The sequence below is a fragment of the Oncorhynchus mykiss genome, unplaced genomic scaffold (genome assembly GCF_013265735.2).
Source record: "Oncorhynchus mykiss isolate Arlee unplaced genomic scaffold, USDA_OmykA_1.1 un_scaffold_210, whole genome shotgun sequence".
Lineage (NCBI taxonomy): Eukaryota > Metazoa > Chordata > Actinopteri > Salmoniformes > Salmonidae > Oncorhynchus > Oncorhynchus mykiss.
The window spans coordinates 446,290-452,151 of NW_023493682.1; positions in this window are offsets into that span (position 1 = coordinate 446,290).

Genomic DNA, 5,862 nt, shown 5'->3' on the forward strand with positions numbered 1-5,862 from the left:
TTATGGACGGTTTAAAACATGACTATGGATGCAAATGCTCATTTTCCTCCGTGCACCTGGTGATTGAAAACGTGCATCTGGTAACCCAAAATTATAAAAGGGTTTTAAATACTTTTACCCGTCATTCTATTGATATAGCCCGCTAGGGGAGTGCCCCACTACGGCCCTCTCTCTGTCAGGGCCGTCCTTGGGTGCTTTTTACACACTTTAAGAAATCACGATGGATGCAGATTGCTATTAATCCTCCGTGCAACTGGTGATTGAAAACGTGCATCTGGTAACCCAAAATTTCAAATATGGTTCAAAATGAATTTAAAGGCACCCCTCTCATTGTTGCCCGCTATGGGAGCACCCCACTAAGGCCCTGTCTCGGTCGGGCCCGTCTGAGTGCTTTATAGACACTTTAAGAAATCGCGATGGATGCAGATTGCTATTAATCCTCCGTGCAACTGGTGATTGAAAATGTGCAACTGGTGATTGAAAACGTGCACCTGGTCACCCAAAACACGGTTCTCTATGCGGTTAGCGGTGTTCCATCTATTCATGTCCGCTTATGGCGCACCCTACTACGGACCTTTAGCAATGGGGGCCGGCCCGAATTATTTATGGAAGGTCTGATGATGATTTTTTTTTTTTTTCACCATCTCTTTCTCTCTCTGCCGGGGCCGGCCAAGAGTGCTTTATGGACGGTTTAAAACATGACTATGGATGCAAATGCTCATTTTCCTCCGTGCACCTGGTGATTGAAAACGTGCATCTGGTAACCCAAAAATTATAAAAGGGTTTTAAATACTTTTACCCGTCATTCTATTGATATAGCCCGCTAGGGGAGTGCCCCACTACGGCCCTCTCTCTGTCAGGGCCGTCCTTGGGTGCTTTTTACACACTTTAAGAAATCACGATGGATGCAGATTGCTATTAATCCTCCGTGCAACTGGTGATTGAAAACGTGCATCTGGTAACCCAAAATTTCAAATATGGTTCAAAATGAATTTAAAGGCACCCCTCTCATTGTTGCCCGCTATGGGAGCACCCCACTAAGGCCCTGTCTCGGTCGGGCCCGTCCTGAGTGCTTTATAGACACTTTAAGAAATCGCGATGGATGCAGATTGCTATTAATCCTCCGTGCAACTGGTGATTGAAAATGTGCAACTGGTGATTGAAAACGTGCACCTGGTCACCCAAAACACGGTTCTCTATGCGGTTAGCGGTGTTCCATCTATTCATGTCCGCTTATGGCGCACCCTACTACGGACCTTTAGCAATGGGGGCCGGCCCGAATTATTTATGGAAGGTCTGATGATGATTTTTTTTTTTTTCACCATCTCTTTCTCTCTCTGCCGGGGCCGGCCAAGAGTGCTTTATGGACGGTTTAAAACATGACTATGGATGCAAATGCTCATTTTCCTCCGTGCACCTGGTGATTGAAAACGTGCATCTGGTAACCCAAAAATTATAAAAGGGTTTTAAATACTTTTACCCGTCATTCTATTGATATAGCCCGCTAGGGTGAGTGCCCCACTACGGCCCTCTCTCTGTCAGGGCCGTCCTTGGGTGCTTTTTACACACTTTAAGAAATCACGATGGATGCAGATTGCTATTAATCCTCCGTGCAACTGGTGATTGAAAACGTGCATCTGGTAACCCAAAATTTCAAATATGGTTCAAAATGAATTTAAAGGCACCCCTCTCATTGTTGCCCGCTATGGGAGCACCCCACTAAGGCCCTGTCTCGGTCGGGCCCGTCCTGAGTGCTTTATAGACACTTTAAGAAATCGCGATGGATGCAGATTGCTATTAATCCTCCGTGCAACTGGTGATTGAAAATGTGCAACTGGTGATTGAAAACGTGCACCTGGTCACCCAAAACACGGTTCTCTATGCGGTTAGCGGTGTTCCATCTATTCATGTCCGCTTATGGCGCACCCTACTACGGACCTTTAGCAATGGGGGCCGGCCCGAATTATTTATGGAAGGTCTGATGATGATTTTTTTTTTTTTCACCATCTCTTTCTCTCTCTGCCGGGGCCGGCCAAGAGTGCTTTATGGACGGTTTAAAACATGACTATGGATGCAAATGCTCATTTCCTCCGTGCACCTGGTGATTGAAAACGTGCATCTGTAACCCAAAAATTATAAAAGGGTTTTAAATACTTTTACCCGTCATTCTATTGATATAGCCCGCTAGGGGAGTGCCCCACTACGGCCCTCTCTCTGTCAGGGCCGTCCTTGGGTGCTTTTACACACTTTAAGAAATCACGATGGATGCAGATTGCTATTAATCCTCCGTGCAACTGGTGATTGAAACGTGCATCTGGTAACCCAAATTTCAATATGGTTCAAAATGAATTTAAAGGCACCCCTCTCATTGTTGCCCGCTATGGGAGCACCCCACTAAGGCCCTGTCTCGGTCGGGCCCGTCCTGAGTGCTTTATAGACACTTTAAGAAATCGCGATGGATGCAGATTGCTATTAATCCTCCGTGCAACTGGTGATTGAAAATGTGCAACTGGTGATTGAAAACGTGCACCTGGTCACCCAAAACACGGTTCTCTATGCGGTTAGCGGTGTTCCATCTATTCATGTCCGCTTATGGCGCACCCTACTACGGACCTTTAGCAATGGGGGGCCGGCCCGAATTATTTATGGAAGGTCTGATGATGATTTTTTTTTTTTTTCACCATCTCTTTCTCTCTCTGCCGGGCCGGCCAAGAGTGCTTTATGGACGGTTTAAAACATGACTATGGATGCAAATGCTCATTTTCCTCCGTGCACCTGGTGATTGAAAACGTGCATCTGGTAACCCAAAAATTATAAAAGGGTTTTAAATACTTTTACCCGTCATTCTATTGATATAGCCCGCTAGGGGAGTGCCCCACTACGGCCCTCTCTCTGTCAGGGCCGTCCTTGGGTGCTTTTTACACACTTTAAGAAATCACGATGGATGCAGATTGCTATTAATCCTCCGTGCAACTGGTGATTGAAAACGTGCATCTGGTAACCCAAAATTTCAAATATGGTTCAAAATGAATTTAAAGGCACCCCTCTCATTGTTGCCCGCTATGGGAGCACCCCACTAAGGCCCTGTCTCGGTCGGGCCCGTCCTGAGTGCTTTATAGACACTTTAAGAAATCGCGATGGATGCAGATTGCTATTAATCCTCCGTGCAACTGGTGATTGAAAATGTGCAACTGGTGATTGAAAACGTGCACCTGGTCACCCAAAACACGGTTCTCTATGCGGTTAGCGGTGTTCCATCTATTCATGTCCGCTTATGGCGCACCCTACTACGGACCTTTAGCATGGGGGCCGGCCCGAATTATTTATGGAAGGTCTGATGATGATTTTTTTTTTTTTCACCATCTCTTTCTCTCTCTGCCGGGGCCGGCCAAGAGTGCTTTATGGACGGTTTAAAACATGACTATGGATGCAAATGCTCATTTTCCTCCGTGCACCTGGTGATTGAAAACGTGCATCTGGTAACCCAAAAATTATAAAAGGGTTTTAAATACTTTTACCCGTCATTCTATTGATATAGCCCGCTAGGGAGTGCCCCACTACGGCCCTCTCTCTGTCAGGGCCGTCCTTGGGTGCTTTTTACACACTTAAGAAATCACGATGGATGCAGATTGCTATTAATCCTCCGTGCAACTGGTGATTGAAAACGTGCATCTGGTAACCCAAAATTTCAAATATGGTTCAAAATGAATTTAAAGGCACCCCTCTCATTGTTGCCCGCTATGGGAGCACCCCACTAAGGCCCTGTCTCGGTCGGGCCCGTCCTGAGTGCTTTATAGACACTTTAAGAAATCGCGATGGATGCAGATTGCTATTAATCCTCCGTGCAACTGGTGATTGAAAATGTGCAACTGGTGATTGAAAACGTGCACCTGGTCACCCAAAACACGGTTCTCTATGCGGTTAGCGGTGTTCCATCTATTCATGTCCGCTTATGGCGCACCCTACTACGGACCTTTAGCAATGGGGCCGGCCCGAATTATTTATGGAAGGTCTGATGATGATTTTTTTTTTTTTTTCACCATCTCTTTCTCTCTCTGCCGGGGCCGGCCAAGAGTGCTTTATGGACGGTTTAAAACATGACTATGGATGCAAATGCTCATTTTCCTCCGTGCACCTGGTGATTGAAAACGTGCATCTGGTAACCCAAAAATTATAAAAGGGTTTTAAATACTTTTACCCGTCATTCTATTGATATAGCCCGCTAGGGGAGTGCCCCACTACGGCCCTCTCTCTGTCAGGGCCGTCCTTGGGTGCTTTTACACACTTTAAGAAATCACGATGGATGCAGATTGCTATTAATCCTCCGTGCAACTGGTGATTGAAAACGTGCATCTGGTAACCCAAAATTTCAAATATGGTTCAAAATGAATTTAAAGGCAACCCCTCTCATTGTTGCCCGCTATGGGAGCACCCCACTAAGGCCCTGTCTCGGTCGGCCCGTCCTGAGTGCTTTATAGACACTTTAAGAAATCGCGATGGATGCAGATTGCTATTAATCCTCCGTGCAACTGGTGATTGAAAATGTGCAACTGGTGATTGAAAACGTGCACCTGGTCACCCAAAACACGGTTCTCTATGCGGTTAGCGGTGTTCCATCTATTCATGTCCGCTTATGGCGCACCCTACTACGGACCTTTAGCAATGGGGGCCGGCCCGAATTATTTATGGAAGGTCTGATGATGATTTTTTTTTTTTTCACCATCTCTTTCTCTCTCTGCCGGGGCCGGCCAAGAGTGCTTTATGGACGGTTTAAAACATGACTATGGATGCAAATGCTCATTTTCCTCCGTGCACCTGGTGATTGAAAACGTGCATCTGGTAACCCAAAAATTATAAAAGGGTTTTAAATACTTTTACCCGTCATTCTATTGATATAGCCCGCTAGGGGAGTGCCCCACTACGGCCCTCTCTCTGTCAGGGCCGTCCTTGGGTGCTTTTTACACACTTTAAGAAATCACGATGGATGCAGATTGCTATTAATCCTCCGTGCAACTGGTGATTGAAAACGTGCATCTGGTAACCCAAAAATTATAAAACGGTTTTAAATACTTTTACCGGTCATTCTATTGATATAGCCCGCTATGGGAGCACCCCACTAAGGCCCTGTCTCGGTCGGGGCCGTCCTTCAGTGCTTTATATACAGTTTCATATATTACGATGGATGCAGATTGTGATTGTTTTCCAAAAGACCCGTGTGCATCTGGTAACCCAAAAATTATAAAACTGTTTTAAATCATTTTACCGGTCATTCTATTGATATAGCCCGCTAGGGGAGTACCCTACTACGGCCCTCTCTCGGTCAGGCCCGTCCTTAGGTGCTTTATATACAGTTTAAGATATTACGATGGATGCAGATTGTGATTGTTTTCCAAAAGACCCGTGTGCATCTGGTAACCCAAAAATTAAAATATGGTTCAAAACCCGGGTAACACCACTCTATTTACGGACATGACAGTAGAGCTTACCCCCTGGAGCTATTGACCTCCAGGCTTGTAGGCCCTTACTCACCACCCGGGTATCACCCCTCTATTTCGGGGATGATACCAGCAGGGGACCCCCCCCACCTCCACAACCTCGCATACCAGGTGAACCAGGGCACCCACACTTAAGCACCCCTCCTCGGACATTAAAGCAGATAACCGCGCTGTTATGAACCGCGTGCACCTGGTCACCCAAATGGAACTTGTGCACCTGGTCACCCAAAAGGACCGGCGTGCACCTGGTCACCCAAAGGCCGGCGTGCACCTGGTCACCCAAAAGGACCATGTGCACCTGGTCACCCAAAGGCCGGCGTGCACCTGGTCACCCAAAAGGACCGTGTGCACCTGGTCACCCAAAGGC